Source organism: Pongo pygmaeus, chromosome 6, assembly GCF_028885625.2.
Source record: "Pongo pygmaeus isolate AG05252 chromosome 6, NHGRI_mPonPyg2-v2.0_pri, whole genome shotgun sequence".
Taxonomy (NCBI): domain Eukaryota; kingdom Metazoa; phylum Chordata; class Mammalia; order Primates; family Hominidae; genus Pongo; species Pongo pygmaeus.
This window is the reverse complement of record NC_072379.2, coordinates 79,246,198-79,265,605: the sequence shown is the minus strand read 5'-3', so window position 1 is coordinate 79,265,605 and position 19,408 is coordinate 79,246,198. Positions and strand designations below refer to the sequence as shown.

At 36.5% G+C, this 19,408-nt stretch overlaps 1 protein-coding gene and 1 pseudogene across 2 annotated transcripts in view; one reads left to right on the top strand and one right to left on the bottom strand.

The window, feature by feature from the left end:
* UMAD1 (UBAP1-MVB12-associated (UMA) domain containing 1) overlaps positions 1–19,408 on the top strand; it is a 300,107-nt gene that overhangs the window by 85,437 nt on the left and 195,262 nt on the right. The window lies entirely within an intron of this gene.
* On the bottom strand, positions 14,798–15,378 carry LOC129040779 (large ribosomal subunit protein uL23-like; annotated as a pseudogene).

Below are 19,408 nucleotides of genomic sequence, written 5' to 3'. Positions count from 1 at the left end.
TAAAAACATGCTTGTTCATGTATACACTGTACTAAGAAAATGCCTTCATTTTCCTTTTTACTTTGTCATGTGACATAAGATTTATTGACTTCATATCAACATTTAAGTATTGTTAACTTTATGTAATAGCACTTGGGTTGGGGATTGGTGTGTTTTCGGTTGTACATAGCATAGTTGAATTATGTTAGGCATAATTATAACCTTATTATTGTCTTTATTTGAAAATTATATATGATCTCAGGAAATGTGTATGAGTTCAAGTGGACACGGGGTGGACTCATGATGGTTGATACTGAGTGTCAACTTGATTGGATTGAAACATGCAAAGTAATAATCCTGGGTGTGTCTGTGAGCATGTTTCCAAAGGAGAATAACATTTGAGTCAGTGGGCTGGGAAAGGCAGACCCACCCTTAATCTGGGTGAACACCCTCTAATCAACTGCTTGCTTGGCCAGGATATAAAGCAGGCAGGAAAATGTGAAAAGGCTAGACAGGCTTAGCCTCCCAGCCTACATCTTTCTCCCATGCTGGATGCTTCCTGTCCTCGAACATCAGACTTCAAGTTCTTCAGCTTTGGGACTTGAACTGGCTTCCTTCTCCTCAGTTTGTAGATGGCTTATTGTGGGACCTTTGTGTGAGTTTAATACTCCTTAATAAACTCTCTTTATATATGATTGTGTGATTTAATGCTCCTTAATAAACTTTTTTTATATACAATTGTGTGATTTAATACTCCTTAATAAACTCTTTATATATGTATCTATTCCATTAGTTTTGTCCCTCTAGAGAACCCTGACTAATACACCATCCAAACCTATTTTCTTCTATTGGCCCTGTTTTTAACTCTTGGGACCTCCATTGTGTGGTAAAATGCCCTATTCAGAGTACCAGCTTGAAGCCAAACTGGTACATGTTCAGATATGTGTGTACATGTGTGCACATCTAGAATTGTTTTTTGAGGATAAATTGGCTTTAACTGTAGGGGTCTTTATAGTCAACTTGACATAAAGATCTAGGGTACCTCTACCTGGGAAAATCCTGGTTCTCGCTGTTCACAGCTGGGGGCCAGCAGGCAAGTCATTTAATCTCTTTGAGTGTTCAGTTTTCTCATTTACAAAATTGAGATGATAAAAACCTATCTCAGGCTGGGCACAGTGGCTCACACCTGTAATCCCAGCACTTTGGGAGGCCGAGGCAGGCAGATCATGAGGTCAGGAGTTTGAGACCAGCCTGACCAACATGGTGAAACCCCGTCTCTACTAAAAATACAAAAATCAGCCAGGCGTGGTGGCGTGCACCTGTAGTCTGAGCTACTCAGGAGGCTAAGGCAGGAGAATCACTTGAACCCAGGAGGCGGAGGTTGCAGTGAGATGAGGTCACACCACTGCACTCCAGACTGGGCGACAGAGTGAGACTCCATCTCAAGAAAAAAAAAAAAAAAAGAAACCTATCTCAGAGGTTGATCCATGGATTAAATAAGTAGCCATATCTGCTACACAGGAAGCACTCAAGAAGTGGTATCTCTTGCTGCTATATAAATAGTATTAAGATTCCAGTAGTCTTTTCACTATGTTCCTTCTCATTTGTGGTGTATCCATGTTTTCATTCATTTATTCAACAGTATTTATAGTGGGCCTACCGTATGTCAGTGACTTTGCTGGGCATTAGGAATGTATGGTGAATATGATGGATACAGCCTGTGCCCTCATAGAACTGACAGTCCAGTTGTAGAGACAGACATTAGATATACGATCACCTAAATAAGTGTAAAACTACAATGTTCATAAGTGGTATGAGAGCAGCTGACCAAATGTGGTAGATTGAGTAAGGCTTCCATAAGTACATAATGTATTTGTGTTGGAAATGGAAACATGAATGAGTTAACTGGATGGAGAAGGGAGAGGTGAGTTTGAGACCAAGGGAACAGCAATGTTTAGTGGCTCTTTGGTGGGAGGGAACATAGCACATTTGGTGAGTGGGAAAAGGCCCTTCCACTGATGTGCAGAGAGCCAGGATGGAGCATGGAAGATGATGAGGCTCGGGAGTTAGGCAGACCCTGGTCATGCTAGACCTTGTAGGCACTGGCCATGTCTTCATCTTAAGAGCCATGGAAGCCAATGTTGAACATTAAGTTGAAGATGGGAATGAGCTGGACAATTATGGGTTTGAAATGATGTTCATTTTCATCCTTTGAGAGGACTTTGTTCTCTCAGACAGATGCTCTTCATTCTGTCACACACGTGGTACTTGGCTTCTGTGATTAGGGTGTCAGTCTCTTGCAGTCATTCTGCCACTTCAGGCTATTTCTTTTCTACCTCATTGATAAGGCTGCCATCTTCTGAGCTTGTATTTGCCCATTGTTATCCTCTACTCACTCTGGATTGTGCCCCAGACTTCATAGAGCCCTTTGACTTGATTTCTTTCCCTTCCTAGATCCTATAGTTAGCCTGGACAACTCTAAAATTCATGATGCCCCGGTGAACATGCTAACCTCAGTCTCCAAAGACTTTGTCAATGGAGCCAGCCATTCTCTTTTCTACCCCAGTCATTCTCTGCTGTGGTCTTGCTCCAGATTATATAATCACTCAGAGTAGTGCTACCTTGAAAAACGTAAATTTTAAACCCAGAAATCCTACCCTCTCGTGTCAGCTTGTCCCTCTTTCCTGCCACTATTCCTACTCGTTCACTGAATTCGTTGACAGCTGTTTGCTCAGTCTCTCATCACTTCCTGACTTCTCTTACCCAGTCTGGAGCCTACGGTCAATAGTTGCAGTGTTCTAAGATCAGGTCTCTATTATTTAGGACTCTGCCACTTTTCAACTCTGGATAAATTCGACTTTTCCCTTTTTCTGCCCTTGCTCCCAGGCTATTAAGCATTCCTGGAAAAAATCACAACTGTGATATGGGCACGATAATGTATCTTTGCTTTCCAGTTATGTGAGCTGTCAGCTCTCTTCTGTGGTCTTTTCTCATCACTTTTGTCTTAACTGGGTGAATTTCAACCTTGGCTGTACTTTGGAATCACCTGGGGTGCTATAAAAAATACCGACGTCTGCGATTTACTCCTAGAGATTTTGATGTAATTGGCCTGAAGAACACCTGGCAGGGACTTTTTAGACACTCCCCAGATGATTCTAACGTGCAGCTAAGATTGAGAACCACGTGCTAATGTGCCCACAGAGACTGATGGACATGTTTGCTGCTTCTTGCACTCTCTGCTAGTCCTTATTTTAAGCAATTGATCTTGTCTCATCCAGCTTCTCTTTCTTTTTCTACCTTTAAACTTACCTCTAATTGCATTCATACTTGCCTAGTTCATTCTTATTCTAGAGAAAAACAATTGCGTACATCCTCACGTATAAGCCCTTCAAAAGGTACACTGGGTGTCTGTCTCACCCTCTCTGCTCCTGATCTAAGCCAGATGATCTGAGTGGCTAGGTTTAAATAATAGGCATGTACTAATAAGCATGCATTTCTCTTAAAAACAAAACAAAACAAAAACCTGGGGGAAAAAAACCCTAAAAATCTGCCAAACCTAAAGCTAAGCAATATTAAGCAGAAAGATGACAATTTTCAAAGCAAATTATATTTGATGAAATATACTGAGATATGTGGTATTTAAAAGATGGTTGGGGCTGGATAGGGGTAGTAGTTGGAGTGGAAGCAGTGGTGGGAATGGTGGTGGGGCTTTGTATATTACAATAAAGTTGTTGAACTTTGAGTTTTAAATGTGTTGAAAGTTCCTCCTGGGGGAAAGGAGTAAAATGATCCAGTATGTTTTTTGTTTGTTTGTTTTTGTTTGTTTTTGAGATGGAGTCTTGCTCTGTCACCAGGCTGGAGTGCAGTGGCACCAGTCTCGGCTCATTGCAACCTCCACCTCCCGGGTTCAAGCAATTCTCCTGCCTCAGCCTCCCGAGTAGCTAGGACTACAAGTGCGTGCCCCCATGCCCAGCTAATTTTTGTATTTTCAGTAGCGGGGGAGGGGGTTCCACCATGTTGGCCAGGATGGTTTTGATCTCTTGACCTCGTGATCCACCTGCCTAGGCCTCCCAAAGTGCTGGGATTACAGGCGTCAGCCACTGCACCTGGCCTCAAGTATGTGTTTTAAGGATGGAACTATTGTAGTAGTGTAGGGCATGGTCTGTAAAGGAAACAGGTTAGAGGACATTTGGAAGCAATGTTCAGCGGTTTAAGCAAGAAATGATGATGTCCTGGACTAAAGTAGTAGCAGTGAGGAAGAAAAAGGAAAAGGAAAAACAAACAAACAACCCCCCCACCAAAAAACAAAAAAAAACAAAAAAACACTTCTAGAGGTATTGTTAAAACTAGAATCAATAAGATTGGCTCATTTTGCATTCTGGAGAATTATGCCAAAGACTCATAGGCATTTAAGTTAATTCGCTCATGGTAATTAACCCAAAAGACTGCTAAATTGCCTATTTGTTTATAAGCTGCCGCAATAAAAGAGAGTTTTCAGAAAATTTTTTTTGAAAGAATAGAAATCTCTTCTATGGAGTGTAACACTAGAGCAAATTTGAAATAAGCTGTTTGATCAGTGACTCAGAGTCTTTATAACGAGCCATTAAAATGTGTAAAAGAAGGCTTAAGTATAAAAATACCATAATCAGGAGAAGTGTAGTAGCTAAGGGCTTGGACTGTGGACACAGACTAGCTTTGAAGTTTATCTCCTGCCTTAACTGACCTGATGACCTTGAGCAAATTGTTTAACAGCGCTATGATTCATTTTCCTTATCCGTACAATGAAGACAGTAAGAGGGTCCACCTTAGAGGATTGTGAAAAATATCTGAGATAAATATTAATGACCATTATTTTGTTTTATATAGTCAATTTTAGATAGATATTCTTACATCTTCTGCTTGGATTACTTGCTCTAGCCATTGAGATTCACTAAATTATTCTTGTTATTTAGTAAGCAAATGCAATGAGTAATTCATGTTCCTTTTAATAAAATATTCATTGGCTGAATATTGGCCAACTGATATGTTTTTGTTAAACATAAAAAAGTAGATTCTCCCATGAAGTTCCAGTTGAGTGTTTTTTCTTGAAATTTACTAATTGTCCTTAACTTCTACAATCAATAAATTCTGTGAAGAGAAAGAAGTAGGGAGAACAGTAAGGTGAAAAGGCAAACATTTTATAATGAGTTGCTATTAGTCTTCTAACCTGGGAAAAATAATAAAGTTTCTAATAGATATATATAACATCATAGCCATTTGGGGTGTTTTAAAAATTTCCATGTTAACTTTAAACCTTAATCTTTGTTGTATTTGTGACAGAAAAAAAAATTAAAAATGACTTAAGTCAGTGTGCATAAGACTTTAACATTGCAGTTTAAATTTATAGACTTCAACATAACCACCAGTTTTTGGTGATCCAACATTCAGTCTGATTTTCCACCTCATTGAAAACATTCTACAGCTGCTGCCGAGTGATTTCATAAATTGCATTCATGATCCTGGCTGGAAGTTCTCTTAAAGAATGTGGTCTGGATGAATACACAACAGTTTTAACACAGTCCCATAAAATATAGTTCAGTGGGATAGGTCAAGTTTAAAGTTGCACAAGGATTTCATAAACACCCTGAGTAGATGGGCACTAAAACTTTGAATGTGTTATATGGAAAAACCTTATAAAGAGTGGCAGTGTTCCAAAGGTAGATTAAGTTGGTCATCTATGAAACAATTCCTACTACTGATGGTTCTTAATAGTACCACCTGCTAGTTGTTTCATATTAAATTGTGTGAAACAACACATTCTGTAAACTGATGAACTACTTATTTATTTAATAAACCCATCAATGAAAGAAACCTCTGTCATAAGTAATGGAGTTATTTATTAGGCCCAAAAAGTCTTAAGCCAGAAATGTCAGGCATTTTTCTGGACAAAGAGTGTTGTAATGTTGTATTGTTTTTTAAAACAGCAGCAAGTAGCACACGATACCCAGTTGGTATGTTTGTCCTTTATTTGGCTGGAAACTCCAGAATCTCTGGGTAGTCAGCTGAATGCCAATTTAAACCTCAGAAAGATATCAGTGGTCTTGGTGTATAGTTTCGAAGATACCACTAGGCTTTAAGTGTGTCCTGAAGCCTGACATTTTGGGTGCTTCACTGATGCATTTCCTTTGCTGATCTTATTTATTGGTTTAGTGAGAATATCTTTAATGACATGATAGTTGCTATCTTAGAAAGCAAGGCCAAACAATATAAACTTCATATTCCTAATTGAAGGAATTCCTCCTTCAATTCCTTACATTATAATTGTGGTCCCTTGTTAGAAGAGATGTTGCTCATGTTTTGAATTAATATGATGACGTGAAATGAATGATACACAGAAAACATTAGCAATATATGGTAGTTTGACTTTGCCATCTAGTATGTCACCAGACATTGTACAGAATTATCCCAGGCCAGTTTTTAATACTAGCCAGTCATGTCAATTGAAGTTAGATATTCTCCCAAAATATTATTTTCAGTTATGTCACTAAACTTTTCTTTGTTTATAATAATATACGACTTTTTATAGTTGTGCATTTTATATGTCTAAAATAGTCCATTTGTATTTGTAGCTTTGAGCTATCTTGAATCTAGATAGCATACACCAAGACAGATTTCCCACATATTTTTAAAATTGATTATAGACTTGTGTAACACATAATATGAACATCTCTCTTTAGAGAATAAAATATGAGTGTAATTTCAGATTCTTTTAGATAATCATGAGATTTTAATTTCCTTGGATTTTCAAAGGAATGTAATCTCTTTTCATTTTTTTGTTATAAATAGTTAAGAATTAACAGTGTGTGCTTTAATTACAAGGTATGTATAAGGTTATTCTCTCCCCCGCCACCACCCTTTTTTTAAACTTTTGATGTTTTTGATCAATGTCATTGTTATCAAAGTTCTTTTAGAGTTACTGCAGGGCTATAGGCTTAAGTTCCTTTTGAGATATTGTTCCCAGTTTTGTAATCATAGGAGACTTTGTTAGCTCACGACATCTCAGAGCTTTGAGCCCCCTGTGGTATGATTTTGGGTGTGCCAGGTCAAATTAAACTGTTATATTTACCCTAGTGTGGATGTGAATCTTCTCTTAGTTCCCAGAAATTCTCTGGTTCCTATGCCTTGGTGTTGTAGCTAACCTTTATTTATTATTAAGATTTTTAAATTTTAATTAAGGTCTTTAGGTTTGAAACCTTAAGAATTTCATGAATATAAGAAGCTTAATACTTTTGAAATTATCTTTTCTATTTAATTAAGCTATATCCTTTTGGTGCTTTTACTTTCAGAGCTAAACCTCTCTCCCTATTCAGTGTTCACCCAAGTAAATTTGAAAGATGTTATTCTTCATTATATTCAAAAATATATACATTTTACTGTACATTTGAAGTTTCATCATAAATACTCAAGATCACAAGGAATTTTGTTAAAATAAAGCCCTTCACCATATCATGCTGAAACTAAATGCCTAGCCTCGAAGTCTTTTTTGATCTCTCTTGTTTTCCATTCTTCCCTTAAAATAGTTACCTATCATTTCCATTAATGTGCATTAACTACCTTATGATATATCTTGTGGTCTTTAAAGGAAAATGATATGCTAGCTAACTTTATTTTTTCATACATAAAACAATGTGTTTAACCCCAAGTGTATTAACAATGCTTTGCAATTTCCTGCAATGCTTAGGAAATATCTAAGATCTAAGACTACTATACCAAAAAGCGCATTGAATTTGAATTCTATTTTTGCATAGTAAATATAAAATTATATTTTATAGTCCTAAAATTATATTTAATAAATATAGTGTGAGCAGGGTATTATTTTAGTAGTTTCTGTCATGAAATACTTATGTCTCACAAACCCAATGGTATAAAAAAATTTCAAGAACACATCAAGTAAGTTACAGTTTAATAAACAATGATTTGTCCATGACGAGTGATTATGCCTTAAATTAATATTGTTGCAAGGTCAAAGAGAAAAGTTGACATTGGTAACACACCACTCTTGAAGATACAGACATTTTGGCAAAAAATAACCCATTATGGGATCAAATTAGAAGGAAAGGTAGTAATAATTTAAAAGTAATTCTAAAGGTACAATATGTGCAGATACACACATACTCTAAAGACTTCTGCAGACTTTTAATCCAAGCTTAATTTTAATGTGTTGTAGACATTTCTTGGAAAACCACTGGGGTAAATCCACATCCTCACCTTTTTTTTCTTTTTTGAGACAGAGTTTCACTCCTGTTGCCCAGGCTGGAGTGCAATGGCGTGATCTCCGCTCACTGCAACTTCCGCCTCCCGGGTTCAAGTGATTCTCCTGCCTCAGCCTCCCGAGTAGCTGGAATTACAGGGGTGTGCCACCATACCCAGCTAATTTTTGTATTTTTAGTGGAGACGGGGTTTCGCCATGTTGGCCAGGCTGGTCTCGAACTCCTGACCTCAGGTGATCCACCCACCTCGGCCTCCCAAAGTGCTGGGATTACAGGCGTCAGCCACCGCGCCCGGCCACATTCTTATCTTAAATATGAATTTCTTCAGAGTTAATTTCTATCAAGGCAGTTTTGATTATTTTGACCCAATAGTTTTAGTTTTCCCAAAGTCTGCCTCACTGAATTTAGGAGGACTTGGAAGCACCCAGAAAGTATCTTCCACAGATTTTTTGCTATAGGAATTGTGTTTCTGAAAGTTTGTACCATCATTAGGCACATCCATAGGAATGGATCTACCATTGTTTGTCCATGATTGGAGAATTGCTTTCCCTGATGAAATATTTAGATCTCCTGGTAAAGGAGAAGCTGTGCTATTTCTTACAAAGAGCTTTACCATTTGGTGAGAAAGAGGGATGTCTTTTGAATGTTGCAGTGAAATGAATGAAATGCAGTTTTGTGTTGTCCTCCCCAATGTCCTCAACACATTCTCTTGGGACAGAGGCCTTCCTGGTTGTAGTAAGAATTTTCAGTGTTCTTAGTAGTCATTTCTCTCTTCAGTTCCCAATATAAATGTTGCATATTATGACTTGAAAAACTTAGTTTTTGAAAGTACCTGCTGGTCAGGGCTTCTTCCTGAGATGGATCCCTTTGGATTTTTGCAGCTCTATTTTGAAATTGCATGTTTCTTCCTTGTAAGTACCAGCTGTCATTCTAAAACATGGGTCTTCAGATCACAGCTCAATTTTCCACCTCCCAATTTGATGAAGGTGGGTTTAAATGACTCTTCACCTGCTGAGTTTCTACTTCTGTGCATAGGAGGAGGAATTCTGCTTATTTAGATTACATTTATTCACGCACTACTTTCAGAGATTCAGTCGTCTTTATTTATTTGATTCCAGTGTGCTCTTCAAATGATCTCCATCAATACAGGCCTCCTGATGTGCATGATAGCCCTTATTTACTGGTTTTCATTTCGCAGAACATGTTTTTCTTCATCTTATTTACTAAAAATGTTTCTTCCAAAGTCTTATTCTTTTCTTTAAGAAAGAATTCTCTCTCTGAATCCTAAAGTCCTTTCTTGATGTCTTCATATCCAGTGACTGAGAAAATAAGAAGCAACAGACTCATTGGTCCATGTTGAGATGGGAGTAACTGTATCTCTCCTCTGAGCTTTTCCACAATTCAGAAGACAGATGTCATCCTTTACCAATGCATCTCTGACAGCTGAAGCCTGGCTTCCGGTGGCCTCCTGCTGAGCTGGCCGCTTTTCATTCTCCAGTGGTGGGAAACAATCTGAAAACAACCTGGGTCGCCAGAGGTCATCAGGCCTCTGGTTTCCCCGAAGACCCCACTGCTTCTCCAGAAGCTGCCATGGCCACCTTGCTCTCAGAGGGGTTTTCATTCTTTGGCTTGGGCCATGCCTCTGTCCAATAGGTTCTCTAAAGCTACATTTTGCGAATCCTGTCGTCTTTTGGAGAGAAAGGAGTTAAGCTTACAAATTATATATAATTTCTATATATTAATTTAGGGGAAAACCCCATTGTCTACTAAGTCAGACACTTGGAGCTGAATCTCAGCTCTGCTACTTGCCAGCTGAGACTTTGGTGAATTAATTAACCTCTCTGGGCTTCGGTTTTCTCAGCTGTGAAACAAGGATGATGACATGGACTCAGTAGGGCTGTTGTGACGTTTAGATCTAATAACTTATGTAAATTAAAATACCAGCCCAGTGGGTGCTCAGTCAACAGCAGTTTGGGTGCTCAGTCAATAGAAGCTTCCCCTTCTCTCCACCCGAAACCTCAGGTTTCTACCTACCACCAGTTCTTACCTTTGGATTTTGTTTTTATCTTGTGCATTATTCAATCACAGGAACACATAACATTTAGTCATGTTGTAGGATTAAAAGCCTGGAGAAAACAAACTACTGCCACAGCATGAATGAAGAACTAAATCAGTGGGAAAAACTCAGTGTTATTTGATTCATTTCACCTATGACAGTTTATTTATTTTGGGGGACAGCAGTGGTTGTACTATTATTTTAAAGTGTACATTGAGATTTATAAAGTGTTAATTGTGCTTATATTTTCACCTATCAAAAAATGATTGTTTTTGCTTGATTTACCTAGCTAAGTTTTTGCTAAATTTGGTCTCCTTGAAGCTGGGTATATTGTCTTTTTCTGTACAGTAACTTAAGAATGTGGAATGTGGGCAGATAGCATAATTTATAGTAGTTAAACTTTTATTAGATTGTTGTGAAGATTAAATGAGATAATACATGCCAGAGGCCTAGCCCAGCACTTGCATACACTAAGTCAATAAATATTATTCATTATTCTGCAGTGGAAAATTTAGTGTCACTAAAACTTTGTCTTGCTAGTCACCTTAAAACAGACAACATAACCTAGTTCTTCATGTTATCAATTGAGAAAATGGATTCTAAAGTCAAGCTAACAGAAGAATGTCACTTTAATACATAAACGGGTATAATTTTTTTGAATTGATAAAAGGGTCTGTAGAATATTAAACAGCAGTTATTAAAATAATTAATTCCATTTCTTAAAGAAGTTTAGTGTGACCAACCACTAGTGTAGGCATTGGAAGAATTTAGTATATTTTGTAAAATTTTTTCCAGCATGGGATCTGACTCTCTGAACCTGAAAATGAAACAAACAAAACAGAGGCTTGTTCTGCCTATGCCCTTAGAGCCAAAAAATAAATCATTGCTGTATTCATCAAGTCATAAAATTTAAATCATCTCTATTTGAGTTGGATAACTTGCTGCGGTATTTGACACTAACCACTGGTTCAAGCAGGACCTGGTGATGTTTAATGGACTATTGTTCAAAGTCACTGGACTAAGTTGTTGCATTGATATAAAAGTTTTGCAAAATCACATGGTTGTGAAAGAAATCTTCCACTAAGCAATGAATATAAATGAACTTTATTTGTCCTTGTAACCAAATGCTGTTCAGGAAAATTTTTTGCTTTAGCTTTACAGCTAATTTGCCCTTTTTCTGGGATACTTTTAGGGCTGTGGCTACCGAGTGACATCATATGTAGGCATTTCTGTATATGTTTCTCCTGCTTTCCTATTTTCTGTAGGACAGAGTTGCCAGCTGTCATCCTCTCTGGGAGGGTACCGATGCTCAAAAAATGGCACTACCTTTCCTCTCAGCAGTAAAGTGCCAGTGTTTCTTTTACAGTTGCCATGTGCAGATGCCTTGTCATGGCTGCATTCGGAATTTAGATGATAGCTGCAGAAGGTGGAACCATTGGCTGTAGGGTGAATGGTCTTAAGTTTTCAGCTGAGACATAGGTAGGAAGAGGAAACTGAAAGGAGGCTCGGCACAGGGAATGAAATCCTGTTGTTTGGATTCTTGAAAGAACAGGAAAAAATTTCAGGAAAAAGGATGAGAAATTATTTTTACTTTTCAGCACCATTATTCAGGCACAAAATCTGGACAACAAATTATAAACTTAAAGCATTTCAAGTGTCACTTAATTGTTACGTAAGTATACTTTAAGTAGCTTAGATTAATGTATTTTTAATGTAGGAAATTAGCATAGTTTGTTAAAAGATTTTAATTCGACAGACCACAGATGAGTACATGTAAATACTTAGTAATGAACTGCTGCATCAGTAGGCATTTGAGGTTTAATCATGCAGTCAATATTATATCTCACTGTCATTACCTTGCCTGGTCCCTGTGAAATTTATCATATTTTTAGTAAGCTGCTGTAGCCTTAGGTGAGATTTGGTATTTTTCTTCATTACTAACACCTGCTCTTTTCATGGTACTCTTAACAAAATAAAATAGTTTTGTTTTGTTTTGGTAGCAAGCTTAACAAGTGTTTTTTTGAAGTAACTGATTATTTGCTCTTGTGCAATGTGGTTTGACCTCAGCACCTTTGCTGTCTAAAAATGGTCAGAAATATTTTCCAAACTTAAAATAGATTCTTCAAGATCTATTTTTCTCAAGGAAACTGTTTGATGTTCCTAGTGACATAACAAATCAATCAAGCAAAAACTTTAGAAAATCTGGATATTTATATTAGGGTCAAAAAGCACTTAATATTTCCTGATATGTTAAAAATGGAAACTGTAAGTTTATACTAATCGAGTTATTTTTTGCAGAGAAATTATGAGATCTTTGATTTTTCACTTTGTAATGATGACAGATTCATGAGGAGTAGAAGAAATGGCTCAGCTTGCTATTGAGTAGTTAGAGAAACTTGTGAAGACATTCAGATTCTGCTTATTTGTCTATACAAAGGAGAGCACAGGAAGATTAACCAGGCAGGCCTGAAGAGAAATCTGAGTCAGCATCCTTGCTACCTGTGTCAATGGGGAAAATAGTAAGGCAGCTTAAATAAGTCAACACTGTTAAGCATCTAATTACTATACAGTGAACCCTTTTTCCCCTTCAGATAGAAGCATGATTGTTAAAAGTTCTTGAAACCCTGGATTGCTACTACTTTCAAGGCATGAGACGGATTTGAAATTCTGGGCAGCAAGCTATCACTTTCATTTGAAAACTGGCTTTTCTTTCTTTGTTTCTTCCTTTCCCTCTTTCTCTTTTAACCAAAATCTAATTTATCAATCGCAAAGTTTAATAAGAGTAAAGAATTTCAGTATTTGGGTCCAAACCTATATAATGTTTACAAGCACCTCCAAGGATGTATTGTGAGAATTCATGTCTGTCCTTTTCGATAACCTTAAAAAAAGTTATCTGTTTTCTCTCCCCACCCAAATGGAATTGCAAGATTACTTTGTCTATAAATCCTTAAAAAACAACTAAATCCTTCTTCAAACTGTTATAATTTTAGCTTTATGCTACTTTTTATGGTAAGATTGACAAGTTTTCTATCAACTTCTTAAAACATTCTTTTATTTGCCCTAAATTATTTCAAGTATAAGTTGGTATTGCTTTTCTTCTAGAATTTTGAAATTTAGTGAACAAATTCAAGTAGAACATACCCTTCATACTGTTCATAACACTATGTACTCTTTTAATCTGCCTTTTGCATTGCCCTTTCCATATGAGAAGTCATAACCCTCCGTTGTAATTTACCTCATACAGCAATCAATGATTTTGTGATCATTTTAGTTTCTTTGGACCTTATCCAGCATCTGTTTATGTCTTGACATGTAGATACCAGAATTGAAGAAAATTTGAAAACTGGCTTTCCTTTGTTTCTTCCTTTCTCCTTTTCTCTTTTAACCCAAATCTGTTTTATCAGTTGCTAATTTTAATGAGTGAAGAATTCCAGTATTTGGGTCCAAACCTATATAATGTTTGCAATCACCTCCAAGGATGTATTGTGTGAATTCATGTCTGCCCTTTCTGGGAATAAGTTTAAAGTTTTCTTCTGTTAATGTTGAAATTAGGAATTCATTTTTTCTTTAAATTCTTGCAAAGCCTGACTTTTAGACTTTTTTTTAATTTTACATTTCATTTATTTGACAAAACCATTAACATAGCTAATAGCATGGCAGTGAGCAGTTGTGCAGTTACATAAACTTCTTCAGGTTATAAAGCTTCTATTTTGTATGATGTGGCAGTAATTCAGGGAGTAAGTCTTGATAAAGTTTCTCTAGGTGCTCAACTTACTAGGAGAACTTTGGATTCCTTTAAAGAGCAAGGAAAATATAGTCTTAAAAAAAAAAGACTGTGGCCGGGCGCGGTGGCTCACGCCTGTAATCCCAGCACTTTGGGAGGCTGAGGCGGGCGGATCACGAGGTCAGGAGATCCAGACCATCCTGGCTAACACAGTGAAACCCCATCTCTACTAAAAATACAAAAAATTAGCTGGGCGTGGTGGCGTGCGCCTGTAGTCCCAGCCACCCGGGAGGCTGAGGCAGGAGAATGGCGTGAACCCAGGAGGCGGAGTTTGCAGTGAGCCGAGATCGCGCCACTGCACTCCAGCCTGGGCTACAGAGCGAGACAACGTCTCAAAAAATAATAATAATAATAATAAAAATAATTTAAAAACACTGTAATGTAATGAATTGAAACATGATTAGAATGACAGTTGAGGTCCTCTCTGCTTATTGAACCAACAATAACTTAAACAAACTTAAACCACTGATTTGCTGAAAACAACTGTAGACTTTTCAGTTAACTACAATTAGTGTGATAAGAGCAGAAAAAAACCTGCATTTCTTCATCCTTGTAAAACTTGACTATTAAGTAAAAGGCTTTAAGTCAACTTATTAAAAATAGAACACCTTTGTAAAATGAAAAAATACAGTCATTTTTTACTACTAAATAAAAAATATTTTTATTTTTAGTGTAATAAAATCAATCGTTTTATAGTTATAGTGTTGAAAAAATATTTCTTACCAACTGCCTTTGAAAAATTTTCATAAATACTATTTTTAAATGAATACTGATGTGAGACAGTTCCATTGTACAGCACAGGGCTTGGTACATAATAGATGTTTAGTAAATGCTTGTTGATATGATGAAAGTTTGGCAACATCCAAAGCATCGTAACCAGGAGGCAGTTGAATATATGCCTTCTCTCCATCAGGCCGAATCAGGTGTTGACCTTGGCCACATCAATGTCATAGAGCTTCTTCACAGCCTGTTTGATCTGGTGCTTGTTGGCTTTAACATCCACAATGAATACAAGCGTGTTGTTGTCTTCTGTCTTTTTCATGGCCGACTCAGTGGTCAGCGGAAATTTGATAGTATAGTGATTAAGCTTGTTTCTCCTGGGGGCGCTCTTCCGAGGATATCTGGGCAGCCTCCGGAGTCGCAGTGTCTTGGGCTGCTGGAAGGTGGGTGACGGGCAGATCTTTTTTTTTTTTTTTTTTTTTTCTGTGGCTGTGGACACCTTTCAACACTGCCTTCTTGGCCTTCAAAGCCTTTGCCTTGGCTTCAGCTGTAGGAGGGGCAGGAACCTCCTTCTTCGCTTTCGGCGCCATCTTGCGAAAAGGGTCAGGACAATTTATAGAAGGATTAAAGGATTGATACTGTCTCGTAATAAGCCTAAAAGAACCATAATTTTCAAGTGATTTTTCATGATTGTCAACTAAGAATAAAATAAATATGAATAATCAAACAGTTGAAATTCTGTATTTATTTCTCTAAAATCAGCTTGATTGATGAGAAAGTTATTATTGCTTGACATTTTAATTTTTCCAGTTTCTGATATTGATGCTTTATTTTGTATAAAATGGCACTGTGATAGACTATTTACTATTCTTTCTGTCATAATAGACTTGCTTTAAACTAACCCCATCAAAGTGCTATATGTTCAAAATATAATCATGTTAAGGTAATAATTTTCAGTGTATTAGAAAAGATTTGTATAGAAATATTTATTGTAAAGCACGTGCGTTTTACACTCCCTGCACTAGGTTGTTTTTGTTTGGTCTCTATGTATATATATGTATTTACATTCCTGTTGAAATCTGAAGAAGGTGGTGTGTATTTAAATGTTACTTTTAGTTTATTCACATGAATATGAATTTCTGTGTAAGTAGGTATCTAAAATTGGTTTAGAAACAACACAATCAGTTTTGGTCTGGTGGTGCAGGATGAAATTTATATACATTTACATACTTACAAATAAGTTGCTTTAAAATTAAAGTAGGAGATTAAATGTAGTGTGAATTGCTATGCAAAATCTAAGCACAGCATAATTAGCAAAGGATAGTAGAAATGCAATTTGTTAAAACCTGAATTGTAACAGTCAATTAATTTCCTCACAACGTGAAATAGCAAAACAATTAACAAACATCATTTGTCAAAAACAGTGTTAAGGCAGGTTAAAGAACTACAGATACAAAATTTATTAATTATAACATTGAAAACAGAATGTTCAGTAGTGTTTAAAGATGTTTTGATAGTGTTTACAGATTTTTTTAACTGATTGATTTATTTCAGTAAATTTTCCAAAGTCATGTTAATACTTTCCCCTTATGTGTGTTTGGGCTCATAACACGTTTTAGATGTGAGATTTTCCTACTCTGGACAAAGTGAGTCTACTGGAGAAAGAATCTATTCATTATTAAAGCAGGGGAAAGTAAGCTAATATACATATATGTGTATATTATACATATACATATATGTGTATATTATACATATACATATATGTGTATATTATACATATACATATATGTGTATATTATACATATACATATATGTGTATATTATACATATACATATATGTGTATATTATACATATACATATATATTTTCCATTCTGCACTTTTAAAAAAATATTGTATTAAAATTATATAACAAAATTTTCCATTTTAACCATTTACAAGTGTACAATTTAGTAGTGTTAATTATATTTATGATGTTGTAAAACCATCACCACTGTCTATTTCTAAAGCTTTTCCATCACCCCAGAGAAACTACTTTTAAAATAAAATCTTTATTGAGATATAATTAATATACCATAACATTAACCTAAAGTTTACGATTCAATGGCTTTTAACATATCCACACAATTGTACAACCATTACCATAGTTAATTTTAGAACATTTTCATCACCCCAAAAGAAACCTCTATATCCATTAGCAGTTACTCACTATTTCCCCCAAATCCTCCTTCCCCTAGCCCTAGTCACCCAGGAATCTACTTTCTGTCTCTATAGATTTGTCTATTCTGGGTGTTTCATATAAATGAAATTTTAAAATAGGTAGGTTTTTGTGACTGGCTTCTTTTACATTTTCAAGACCTCTCTATGTTGAAGCAGATATCATTACTTCATTCATTTTTATTGTTGAATAATATCCCATTGTATGGCTATCCCACATTTTATCTGTTCACCGATTGATGGACATTTATGTTGTTTTTGCTTTTTGGATATAATGGATAATGCTGCTGTGCACATTTGTGTACAGGCTTTTATGTAGACATGTATTTTCATTTCATTGAGTGTATACCTAGGAGTAGAATTGCTAGGTTATATGGCAGTCCTATGTTTAACCATTCAAGGAATTGCCAGACAATTTTTCAAAGGGATTTGCTCCATTTCATAGTCCCACCAGCTGTGTACAAGGGTTCTCATTTCTCCACATCCTGGTAACACTAATTGTTACTGTTTTTTTTTTTTTTAAATTATAGTCATCCTAGTGAGTGTGATTTAGTATCTCATTGTGGTTTTGATTTACATTTACCTGATGGCTAATGATGTTTTCATGGCCATTTATATCTTCACTGGATAAATGTCTATTCAGATATTTTGTTTATTTTCATATTATTTGTCTTTTTATTATTGAATTGTAAGAGTTCTTTATATAGTCTAGATACAAGCCTTTTACCAGATATATATGATTTGCAAATATTTTTTCCCATTCTGTAGGTTGTCTTTTCATAATACAGTTGACTCTTACAACATGGGAGTTAGGGGCACTGACCCCTGTGCACAGTCGGAAATCTGTGTATAAGTTTTGACTCCCCCAAAAACTTAAACTACTAGTAGCCTACTGTTGACTGGAAGTCTTACTGATAACGTAAACAGTCTATTAACACATACTTTATATGGTATATGTTTTATATACTATATTCTTACAATAAAGCAAGCTAGAGAAAAAAGGATGTTATTAAGAAAAACATAGAGGAGAGGTACTATACTTACTATTCATTAAGTGGAAGTGGATCATCATAAAGGTCTTCATTCTTGTTGTCTTCACTGTGAGTAGGGTGAAGAGGAGGAGGAAGAGGGGAGGTTGGCCTTGCTGTCTCAGGAGTGGCAGAGGGGGAAGAAAATACATGTATAGTGTACGGCTGCAGTTCAAACCTGTGTTGTTCAAGGGTCAGCTGTACTTTCTTTTTGAGATTCTGCTGTTGCTTCTCTCTGATTTCTAATTATATCATGACTTTATTTGGGGAAACTCTGAACTCCTTATGGGATGTGCCTATCAGTGATAAGCTGAGAAAGGCCTCTGTGCTGGCCAAATCCATTTCTTACCCCTGGGCTCTGTGCTGTAGAATTCAGGAAGCATTTATTTTGGTATCTGCTGATGTACTAGACACTATGACCAACTTTTGGGAATAAATATAAGATGGAACCCATTCTCAGTAAGCTTATAATCAAGCGAACAGGTCAGAGAAAGTTGAGTTGTCAGGAAAAATCACTGTCTTTATAAACCAAGGAGAGTTAATTTTATTAGGTTTATGATATTAACTTGCAGATCATAGAAGGAGACTCGAACATCACTGAGTATATTTTACTTCGTGGTCTGTAAAAAGTAGTCTAGTACAATGACAAATGGTCTGTTTCCCCACATTTTCTTTCCATTCCCCCTCATTGGGGCTCTTTGCTCAGTCTCTCTGGGCCCTGGAAGTTTACATTGGTTCCTTATTCTTGTCTTTTCCTGGGCTGTTTCTTTTCTCTTTCCTTATCCAGGTCTGTCTGGGTCCAAGACTTACCTACTCATGGCTCACTGCACCCTCAAACTTCTGGGCTCAAGAGATCCTCCCACCTCAGCCCCCTGAGTAGCTAGGACTACAGGCATGTGGCACCACACTCAGCCAATTGGTGCCTTTCTGATGGTCTTTTTTTCCTCTCCAATTAGCATAGTGCTGTTAAACCTTGCGTCTTAATTAATATTCTCGTATTTGAATGCTTAGTTGCTCTCATAGTTTGCATGCACCATAGAGTTTGTACTGTTTACTTCTTTGGCGCACTGTGTGTGGAGCTGAGTAGAAGAAACATGGTAAAAGCACAGTGTACTGTTCTAACTTTGCAAAATCAGTTGGGAAAATGATAGAGGGACGCACTTTGGACAAATGGGCAAAATAGAGCAATGGGTTAGCAAATGCAGAAAATTATGTAGTTAATTAAACAACCTAATATGTTGAGTTGAAGGCAAAGAAAATATACAATTTTATAATTGCATTTTAGAGTATTTAAAAATGCTCCTTTCTCTTATCCCCAGCCTTTTCATTAGATAAGCAGTTTTAGTGTGCTAACTTGGAACTCATACACGTTTAAA